A 12,083-nucleotide genomic window follows, 5' to 3' on the forward strand; every position below is an offset into this window, starting at 1 on the left:
ACGAAGCATTAACACGTTAGACTGCACCCCATAAACACAATCAAGCCTAGAAAAAAAAACAGTGAACCACCCCTTTAATTTATTATACTTTACTCATATACACTACTGTTCAAAAGTTTAGAAAAATTATTTTAAGATTTGTATTGTTTTTGAAAGGCTCTTATGCTCACCAAGACTGCATTTATTTGGTCTAAGTTACAATAAAAGAGCAATATCACAACAATAAAACATTCTAACTTGCAGATGTGGTGCTCAAAAAACTGCTTAGCATGTTTGTGGAAACTGTAATACACTACAACTCAAAAGTTTAAGGTAAGATTAAAAATAATCTCAAAATAATAATAATATTCCACAAGGACACAATAAACTGATCAAAAGTGACAGAAAATACATTAACAACACTACAAAAGATTTTCTTTTTCAAATAAATGTTGTTCTTTTGAACTTTCTATTTATCAAAGTATTACAGTTTCCCCAAAAATATTAAGCAGCAAAAACAGTTTTTAATGATAAGAATCATTATTAATAACTGAGCAGTTAATTGAGCACCAAATCAGCATATTATAATCATTTTTTAAGGATCATGGGAAGACTGGAGTAATGGCTGCTAAAAATTTAGTTTTACCATAACAGGAAATAATACATTTAAAAATGTATTAAAATAAACAACAGCTCTTCCTAATGTTTTTACTGTTCATACTACTGTATTTAAATAATTGCAGCCTTGCAGAGCATAAGAGACTTCTTCAAAAACAAAACAAAAAACGTAATTATTCCACACTTTAGGCTGGTAGTGTAAGTGGAATTCAGGTGGAAAAAAATACAAAGATATAGGGTGTACAGTAACCCCTTGTTTGTTTACACAGGATGCATTTAAGAAAGGAACCTCTGATGACATAATATAAAGCTGGTTCAGGAATACGTCAATACCATTAGCCTGTTTCCAACAAGCATCCCGCCGGCGGAGCTCCATGGTGTGTCCAGATGTTCGCACAGGATCGGTTAAGGCCCGTGGCTCTGTCAGAGTGTGTCTTATCTCTACTACCTGCCTGCCACGCACCAGTGGGTCCTTACCCAGATCTATAGAATGAAAGCTTTCGTTACAAATCACACAATACTTCTCCTATTACAAAATACAGTAAATATGTTCTCTACACACTATACTATTACTGTTCTGTTGAAATGTGATCAGTGTCCATTATGATTTTCAGACACTGAAACATGACTCAGCAAATTGTCCAGATAATTGGGAAGTTAAAAACCTTTGAGGAACATGCTATAAGGTTCTTTCCCTAATTGCAAAATGAAGTAAAATAGCAATTCACACATATTAAGTTCTGCTCTCAAATAAGAAAAATAGACTTGAGATGTGCAGTTTTTTTTAGTGCAGAAACATTGTAAAAATGTACAGGATTTTACAATTGTAATATAAATGTTATAGTGAAAGCAATGCAAGCTGGGTCACTGTCTGTAGTAGCACAATAGAACACTGTTAAAAAGTGTAAATAAATGTTTCTTCTAAAGTCCCCATATATTTGTTTCCAGTAAAAGTTGCACAATTTAAATTAAATTGTTCAAAAGTAAGCTTAAATACATGCAAGATTTGTTTTAAATAAATGCTCTTCTTTTAAACTTTCTATTTATCAAAAAATCCTGAAAAAAAAATGTATTACAGTTTTCACAAAAACGTTAAATATTAAAATATTTTTCAACATTGATAATAAGAAGAAATGTGTCTTGAGCAGCAAATCAGCAGATTAGAATGATTTCTGATGGATCATGTGACACTGAAGAATGAAGTAATGATGCTGAAAATTCAGCTTTACCATCACAGAAATAAATTACATTTTAAAATATATCAAAATATAAAACAGTTACTTTAAATTGTAATTATATTACACAATATTACGGTTTTACTTTATTTTTGATCAAACAAATGCAGCCTTGGTGAGCCATAAGCAACATTCAAAATAATTACGGACTCCAAACTTGAATAATAGTGTAAATACATCTAGAAATAAATTATAAAACTTGTACTGAAAAAAAATTACTAGCCAGAAATATAAAGTAAATCCACATCAAAATGCTTTACAGCATAGTGCTTAGTTGTGAGTTGTGCTTCACCAGTAACCAGTGCCCAAGTACTGATTTATGATCAAAGACAGTTATTGAGACAGGAAGGAGTATATAGTGCTTGTGGGCATAACAAACACAGTGATAATGGCAGTGGGACAGGGTGCAGACTGAGCAACAAGCATACGAGACAGGAGGAGGGGGGTAAGTGGGGCACCCCACAGCCGTTCCTAGGTTAAGCGCTCTCAAATTTCCCCACCTGAGCACAGCAGCCAGAGAATGAGGTCACATGCTTTGGCAGCTACAATATAAAAAGCCAAGTGCTGTTACCAAAGAGACCAATCAAACAACCAAATAAGCCCTCCGCAGGGAGAGGGGGGATTGTCTCAACCATTAAAACATAAATCCACGTTCACATCATGCCGTGGAGGGTACGGATCAAAGAAGGAAACCAATGTCTGGCACACAGTAGATGTCAACCAGTTGTTGCTCTCACAAGTGCTCCAAGTATAAATCCACTAATGATCAAAAGCTCTGAAAGACACTGTGACCTTGTTCACTACATGTGTGAAGTATTATGTAATATGACAATATCTTGTTATTACAGTGCTTGCAAGGCAGCACTGTTTTGAAATTGCTCAAACATCCTGTTTAGGGTTTGATATGAACCCCCTACTTTCAGTATGACAGTTGGAGACCTTTGCACATGCATCTCTCACATATATTTCATTAAATAAATCCCCTTTAATAATCACATTAGGACATACTGCGATTCCTGTTTTAGGGCCCTGTGAAATTCATTTTATTTTTCCCAAATTCCATAATTTATGTTTAAACTTTTCTGGATTCTGTTTTAATGGTTTAATTACATTTTAATATTCAAAAATGATGTCTAATCAACTCATAAAACTTTAACATTTAATTATTTATACAAATTTTAACAATAACGGTTTATATTATTAACTATTATGAATAGTTTTTATTAGCTAATATGGGGGGTAGTCAAATTAATGCATAAAACTTTAATAATTTAATGAATCTTTTAAAATTCTCAATTAAATCTCAATCTTTTTAAAACTCAAATAAAATTTGAACAATTGGCGGTTTACAGTTTAAAAACAATTGTGACATTCCTTAAAAAGTAATGTTTTAATAAACTGTATTACTGAATTGTTTTTATTACTTTGAAAAGTACATTCTACCAAATAGTTTTATCAACTGAAATAGTAAAATGCTCAAGAAGTAAACTCTCAGAGCAGCTCTGCAGATGAAATTCATGTGTTCATGTCCTCATATAGTGAGACAGTAGACACTAAAAACATGCATGCTTGAGTATATATAGTAGACGAAACTAGAACACTTTTTGCAGGTTAATATTCACAAATATTCACAGATATTACTCCATATTCAGTTTGATTAAAAGTTCATCCAAAGTTTGCCAAATTCGGTGACATTTCTCGTTATACAGTAAATTTCACTTTTATGACTGGATTCTGCGATTTTGTCCACATTTTCCACATCACAGAAATCATAAGGTCCTACTATTTTTTGTCCTCAAATGTAAGACCTCTAAAAATGAGAGTTGCTGTGAAATTTTGTGGGCAAAAAGGCCATTGTCTATTGTCAAAAGTGTAGCAGTGTATGAAGAACAGCTCACACAGAAGTCTCTTTCAAACCAGGCAGCTTTATATTAGTAATCACAGCGAATCCCTGAGACCAGCTTGAAGGCGTTGCAAAATCTGCATGGGGAATTCTTTCACCCTCATTCAGATTGCGTGGATTCCGTTTGAAATGACTGTATTTTGCCTACGAAAATGTGACCTTCCTTTAGAAGGAAGCTGCCTATGTAGTAGGGGTTGAACGACTTCTGATTTTTTGAAGTCGACTTTTATGTGATGAAAGTCGAGTCGAAGTCGACTAGTCGCTGATGACGTCATTAATGAAGAAATAAGTCTGGAGCTGTGATAAACAGCTTGTGCACAGCTATGGCATATGACACAGCGCTGCCCACACGGCTATTGCTCCTATAACAGCTTTTTTATCAGTTATTTTGTCTTTGGGTCGTTATATTTCTCACAGATTTCTGCTCATTCTAAATCAGATACAGATAAAGTAGCACAGTAAAGATTACATTAATATGAATGCATTAGTGAGAGCGATTGCGTGTGTGAATTAATTCTACCTGGCAGCATCTTTCTGCTAGTAGTGAAACTGTGGAATTTAGTTATTAAGAAATAAATGCTTGAACTTTTCAGTTTCTAAGCCATTTTATTGAGAAATCACAGAACAGTGTTGACAATACATTTCCGCGCTGAACGATTCTGTGCACGTGATGTACGCGCTACTGTCTGTTGTATATGTGTGTGCGTTACAGTGCAGCAGCGCATTAGATTAGAACGGCGATTAATTTACCTGTACAATAAGCTGTTTAAAACGTGCATTCTCCCGTTCAATTTCGAGCATCCAGTAATATAATCACACATGTCTTGTGGAGCGCTTTCAGAATATGCATTTATTTGTCATTTGAACTCTTTGGAAACGGAGCGTAAATGTGGAAGTCCTTCAAAGATTTCTTATCCTGTTGCGCCCTCTATAGGACCAGCGACTAGTCGACGTCAAGCTTAAAGCGTCATGGCAGAGCATTGAAGTCGACTAGTCGATTAGTCGGTGCAACCCCTACTATGTAGGCAGTAGGTAGTGAGGCAGCTCTCAAAGTTTTGGAACAGAAGAGTATTGGTAGAAGCACTCACCCTCAGAGACCTGCTCCAAGACATGGGTCACCCTCTCTGGCTTTAAGACATGTTTGTTCAGGTACTTGGTGAAGATCCCAGTGCTCTTGCCACCATCCTGGACCTCAAAAGCCTCTGCATCTTCACTCCTGTGGGAGCAAACGTCATGATAATACAAAAAGTACACAATCACTGTTGTTTAAGAAGTTTTGTTGGAGGCTTAAAAGAACTGTAACCCAGTACTTACGTGGCGTATCCATACACAGTGTTGCCCAGAGGAGCCGAAGGCTTAATATCAGAGAGAGGACCTTTTTGTTTGTACCTGGAGGGTATAAAATAGCAAAAACATTAAAACAGTGTAGCAGTGTGCCAAATTATTATCTTGTAACATTTCCAAAACAATTCTAAGAAACTGGAATTCTAAATAGACTTTTCTTTCTTTTTTAACAAACAATAGATCATCATGTTCCTGCAGGCCTACCATTTCCTACAGGTGTCCAGGAGAATGACGTTGAGCTGGGCTTTTCTGTTCTGCATATTGTGCATCACTTTCTGTACACACACACAGTTTTCTGTACGGTAGGGTCGTGGAGCGTCAATGGCCACCAGGTAATTTCTGCCAGAGTGCTCATAGCCATGGCCAGCGTAGTAAAAAACAGCTGAAATTGGGGAAAGAGAAAGTTTGTTTTTAATGGTCTACAGTATTGTGTAATACGTTTCTGTTTTAGGTCTCTGGTTGAGTACCATATTATATACAACATTGCCTTTTTAAAATATTTTACGTAAATTAATTATAGAAAAAACAACAAGTACTTTGTTACAATAGGTTAAAAAAAGTTCACAGGAAGTGAGATTCAAATCTTGGGCAACACAGAAAACCAGTGTTATAACTGTCAAATCTTTCATCTCAAGGCATAGTGCGCTAAAAAATGTTAATTCTGTCATCATCTACTCACCCCCATGGCATTCCAAACCTGTATGACATTCTTTCTTTCAAAGGAAAACAAAAGAAGAAGTTTTTAAGAATATCCAAACCATAAAAGCATCAAAGTAGTGGGTCTCAAAGTTTATCAGTGAGTAACAACTTAAACCGTCAGCTTGTTTACAACACAAATCAATCATATGGCTTTAGAAGATTTGGAATATAGCACATGAGCCATTTTAAGGTACTTTTACAGTGCTTTAGTGTACTTTTTGTAGCTTGACAGCTTGAATTGGCCGAAAATTTACAATTTGTGCTCCACAGAAGGAAGAAAAGGGAAGTCATTCAAGTTTGCCAAGACATTAGGGTGAACAAATGATGACAGAATCTTAATTGTGGGGTAAAACTCGTGAAAACTACACAACTTTAATTACAATGTTTCATATTTTGATGATGCTGTGAATAACTATTGCTAGGACATCAGTGAAATGTAACCCACATTGACAACAGTACAGAGGCATACTTACACTGATAAATAATGACTAAACACTTTCCATTTTCCACTTTCTGTTGAATACTCTGTGTGCCAAAATGATCTTCATTATAAGGGAGTTTACAATACAAGTTAAAAAAAGGAAAGTCCAATGTGGGCTAGCTAAGCAGCCAGTATAAATCTGTTGGTTAGAAACATAGGTTTCTGGAGATGAAAGCAGCAAGGCACACTACTGCCCACGCATCTCTTATCAGCCAATCAACAGATTACAACATCTCAATGTTATTCTGAAAAAGACCTTTGGCTGAAAGTGCTGTGGTTTTTTTTTTTTTTTTTGGACCCACAACTTGCACTGATACTGTAGCACCGGAAAACAAAGCCTTTTTTGGAACTTCCTCTGACTCATCACCAAGATGCTCCAGTAATGTTTATTGAGCAACAATGAGGAGAATTTCAAATGGACTGTGTAGTGTCCAGCACTGGAAAAAACGTCCATCACATGGAGACACAATGGCTAGCACTGATTGCCACAAATTCAAACTGAGAAATCCGGATCATTTAAAATGAGCATGTTATTGCACATTGCAATTAGATTTATTTATCTCTGCATATCATTTCCTGACTTTTTTTTACAGCCAGGACCCTGAAACTTTCACATCAAACAAGCCATTGCCATGAGTGCAAAATCTACATCCTGTGAGAGACATAATTTTAGTTAAAGCAGTCATGTGAAACACACCAGGCATTTCCCACCGGCTCCTTCAGCAAACCCACAACATGTGACTCACCATACACTCCACGGTCCAAGAGCTGCAAGAACTTGTCGATGGCAGCCTGCATTTCCTGAAGGGTGAGATCAAGCAGAGAGACCACTCTGAAGCCTAGCTGTTGCAGAAGATTGGCCAGCTCATGAACATCCATGGTGGGGGCCATCAGACCAGGATGGTTGTTGTAGTTCAGGTTCCCAATCAGTAATGCCACTTTGTCGGTTGCTAAGGGAAATCATTTGTTTTGCTTTGTTAAATTTGTTCATAAAAGTATTTTTTTTTATCATATTTTATTTTATTGCATTTTTTAAATATACTCGTTATAGTGATTACATGGGTAATTTGCAAACAGACTTTGTAAAGAAACAAATAAAGTGTTATTTTTATGCATAATTTTAAATGCATTGTTAATTAATACTTTAATATATATATTTTTTTTCTTTTACTTATTACTTTAAAAAAAATTTTTTATATAATTACTGGGTGTTACAAGTAATTTCAAAACAAAGATAAAAAAAAAGGATTAAAAAATATTTTGTACATATGTCTGTGTTCAATGGAGGATTTGACTTTCTAGGATCTCTTCCATTTCAATGACTTTTAAACTTTTAATAATTTCCATAACTGTGGCAGGCCTCCAATTCATTATTTGAAAATTCAATGATATTTCAAGTCTTTCCACAACTGTGACAATCCTATATGAATGACAGTGTTTGTTTCCTAGGGTAAATATTAAAAGTGGGAGTATTGTAAGGTAAGTACTAAGTCTATTTTTAACCTGACATGAGCTGAAAAAAGCTTCTGTCTGTGACCTACCCATAAGCGTGGGCGCTGGTTGTTGATCTGGAGGTGCTGTGGGGGAACCAGAGGAAAAAACGTTTTGGTGAAAGTTGAAAGAGAATGAGAAATGTCACCATGCTGCTGGATGCTTTCTCAAAGCCTATAGCTTGTGTTCTTTCAGTAGTTTCACTATGGAAAAAAAAATAACTCTCAGAGCATTAACATTATTTGTGTTCCACAATGTGACAAGTAAAAAGGGAAGTTCTCATTGAGCTGGTTTCAGTCTACCATTAGTTGTTCTCTCATGTATCTAAGGACCTGTTAAGACTCAAAATAACAATCAGTTCCTGATTGATCTTAACTCCTACAAATTGCGGAAAGTACCAGTAATTTGAAACTAGACTGGAACTACACTGAGCACAAAGAATTCATGACCCAGAGCTAAACACTGGATGGTTTCCTTTATTAATGTTTTCAATAAATTGCTTTTCATCAACACAGCAACTGCTAAGAAGAGTCAGATCGAATCAGGATGGCAAACAAAAGATTGTCAAATTTAATGCAATAATTTAGTGTAGGATCCATTGGTGAGCAAGTAATGTAATGCTAAATTTTCTCCAAATCTGTTCAGATGAAGAAACAAACGTATCTTGGATTGCGTGAGGGTAATTTTTTAAGCAAATTTTCATTTCTGGGTGAACTATTCCTAAATCCTAATTATTTTTAAAAAGTAAAATAAACATTTAAAAAGATTAACAATTTGCAAAAAAAAAAAAAAAAAGATAAATATTTTTTATGTTTAAATAAACATGAACATTTTAAAGATAATGTTAAATAATAAATAACGTTAATGTTAAAATAATTTAGATAATAAGCTGCTGATAACGGACAGCAATTCCAGAAAAAATACAAAAGCAACATATTCTGCAAGAATGGCCAATAAAGTCTTCGAAAAACACAACTCCAAAATGGAAGCTGTGCACTGTAGGCCAATGATAGGCTTGAAAAGCTTGACATAAACAGGCGGCTCTCTTACCTATCTCAATCTCAGCTGCTTCAGACCATCTCTCCTCCAAAATATTTGACACAGCACAGAGGTATGAGCCCACAGTCTCTGCGCTGGCATTTTCTATCTAAACAAAAAAGACCAAATGTAGAACAAGATTATTTTAGACAGCTTACAATTTCAGTGTGTACCACTGAGTCAGTCATTACAGTCAAAGCAAATTGCTCACATTTAAAACCAATGGCCCGAACCTAACTTGCACATAAAACAAGTAGGGATAAACGCAGACTGTAGCAGTGGGCGTGGCGAAAGATTAGGGCATGCCGAAAGGTCATTCTAATTGGTTAGGGGTTAGTTTCTCTCCGACTTGCAGCTACTCCTGTCTCCATTAAAATGAATCAATATGATAACAAAACAGCTAGAGATAAAGAGTGGTACAGTGGCCTTACCCTAAGTGTTTCTGTGGTCTGTTTAGGAAGGATGCGACCGTTTCTGTACCACTGGTAGGCAGGCGCAGGCTTGCCTAAAGCTGTGCATTTAAGAGTGAACGTCTCCCCTGGTTTTACTGTTTGGCTTATTGGGTGAATGACAATATGGGGTTCCCCTCTCCATGTGTGAGAAACACCTAAACACAATGCATCACGTTATGTAATAGATACTGCAGTCTTAAAACTGGCACATTGAGCCAAACCTTGCAAAATAAATCACCGATAAGTAAATGTCAGTTTCCATATAACTATATACAATGGGTCTCTTTAAGGCTCCGACATACTCAAAACAAAGTTCCCTTTCGTTCTTTGTTTAGGGGTAAAACGAAGTTCGAAATACGTGAGCAGCGGTATACTGTTAGCGAACATCCCGACGCCGCCCACACTGATGAAAGCAATGTTTATATGAATATGTAAATATGTGCTGCGCGCTTTTCTATCAGTAACAAAATAAATACAAAAAAATGGAGAAAACAGCAAGCATTTTTTTTTATAAAAATCTGATCATAGCAACATGGGTATGTTTGCACGAGCTCTGCAAATTAGCACTCGGTAGTGACGTCACGTTTATTTTTACATGGCACTTTATTCAATATATTGTTTAAAAACAATTAGCAGTATTAAACATGAAAAACAGTGTCAGTGTCTGATTTCATCAGAAGCACAACTTAATTTACTACTATAAAGCGGCTCTCCACTGCGCGGACATCTCACCTCCAAGGACTCGACAGACGAAATGAACCCAGAGAAGAGCTCCACGTGAAAGAAGGCGGAGCCTTAGCACACACCTCCTATGACGTAATCGTAACGGACCAATGGTAGTACGAAGGTGTTTTGCAGCCGGAAACAACTTTTCCAGAAAGTGTAGTTCGAACTCCCAAAACGAACACAAATTGAACTTTGTTTTGTCTGGATTTTGTTCGTGGCACTGAGAATCAAAACAAATATACATTGAGAAAAGTTAAGCAATCCAGAGTTTGGAACAGTTAGCACAGAAAGTGTCCAAGGATTAATTAGTAATCTCGATTTGCTTCATTTTCAACAGTGTTTGTACAGTCAAAATTGACAGCAAATTTGAAATGACTAGGTTTTTAATATCTTGTTTATCCTTAAATCTTTACAACACTTTGCAGGAAAATGAGAAATCTCTTTCATAACTGTTTTAAATATAAGATTTATTTAAATATTCCTATGTATGCTTTAAATGCCATTTCAAATTTCTCAGTCAGAAAACTTAATCTCATTCTTCAAAAGGACACATAACCACCTCAATACAATAAAATACTTTAATGCATTAGCAATTATATCAGCTTATGAATTTTAATGATTATAATATTTAAGCAATTCTCCAATATGTATATGTGACCCTGGACCACAAAACCAGTCTTAAGTCGCTTGGGTATATTTTTAGCAATAGCCAAAATGATCGATTTTTCTTTGAAAGTGTAGTTCGAACTCCCAAAACGAACACAAATTGAACTTTGTTTTGTCTGGATTTTGTTCTAAATGACGTCACATCAGTTCGTTCTTCGATTTCGCTTGAAGTATATCGGGGCCTTTAGGCCAGATGATTAATGCAGATGCTAATAAAAATGTAATGACAATATGAGATAACGGAAAGTACCTGGTTCATCTAGGATTCTCACTTTTACCCATTCTGTGAACTGATAGTTACAGTACAGGTCACTCACTCTACAAGTATATTTTCCAGATCTCTGGAGAGAGACGGTGAGCTCGGGCTCTGTCCCACCTGCCACCTGAAAAGATTGAGCATTCTGTTATTTGATACATTTGGGTATTTATTCTTCACAGTATTAAGATCAACTTTTAAAAAAATAAATCAAAGATATAAAAGATAAAAGATATAGTCTACAAACCTCTGTCTGTTGTTTATCAAACCACTGATACTTTAATGCACCAGTGCCTATTGCTTGAACTCTTAAGGTCACCTCATGGTTTGGTGGTACACACACAGACACCGGCTTGACAGCAAATTTGAAATGACTAGGTTTTTAATATCTTGTTTATCCTTAAATCTTTACAACACTTTGCAGGAAAATGAGAAATCTCTTTCATAACTGTTTTAAATATAAGATTTATTTAAATATTCCTATGTATGCTTTAAATGCCATTTCAAATTTCTCAGTCAGAAAACTTAATCTCATTCTTCAAAAGGACACATAACCACCTCAATACAATAAAATACTTTAATGCATTAGCAATTATATCAGCTTATGAATTTTAATGATTATAATATTTAAGCAATTCTCCAATATGTATATGTGACCCTGGACCACAAAACCAGTCTTAAGTCGCTTGGGTATATTTTTAGCAATAGCCAAAATGATCGATTTTTCTTTTATGGCAAAAATCATTAGGATATTAAGTAAAGATCATGTTGTCTCAAACTATAAGGAGACTGGAGCAAGTTGTCACACGTTTTACTAAGTAGGTAACATTTTTTAGAATTCAATTTCTGAATACTGTAGGCACATAAGGCATTGGCTACAAAAATTTTGAACCATTTTGCCTAGGAAAAAAATACAGTTCTAAAAACACATGACTTTTTTGAACTTTTTGTGAAAACATGCACCCTTTATTTGGCAAACATATACCGTAATTAATAATTGTATAAATTTGTAACACTTAAAACAACTGGGCCCAATTTTTATAACTGTGAAAGCACAGTTTAAACTTTCTTGTCTGAATGTATGTCAGTGTGGTTTTATTGCGTTCACTTGTTTACACAGCAGCTACAGAAAAAACAATAATAATTATATATATATATATATATATATATATATATATATCGCAATGCATAATCC

At 35.2% G+C, this 12,083-nt stretch overlaps 1 pseudogene; it reads right to left on the reverse strand.

Moving 5' to 3' along the window:
• LOC107715194 (mucosa-associated lymphoid tissue lymphoma translocation protein 1-like) overlaps positions 1-12,083 on the reverse strand; it is a 21,068-nt pseudogene that overhangs the window by 7,261 nt on the left and 1,724 nt on the right.

The sequence above is a fragment of the Sinocyclocheilus rhinocerous genome, unplaced genomic scaffold (assembly GCF_001515625.1).
Source record: "Sinocyclocheilus rhinocerous isolate Xijiao unplaced genomic scaffold, SAMN03320098_v1.1 scaffold659, whole genome shotgun sequence".
Lineage (NCBI taxonomy): Eukaryota > Metazoa > Chordata > Actinopteri > Cypriniformes > Cyprinidae > Sinocyclocheilus > Sinocyclocheilus rhinocerous.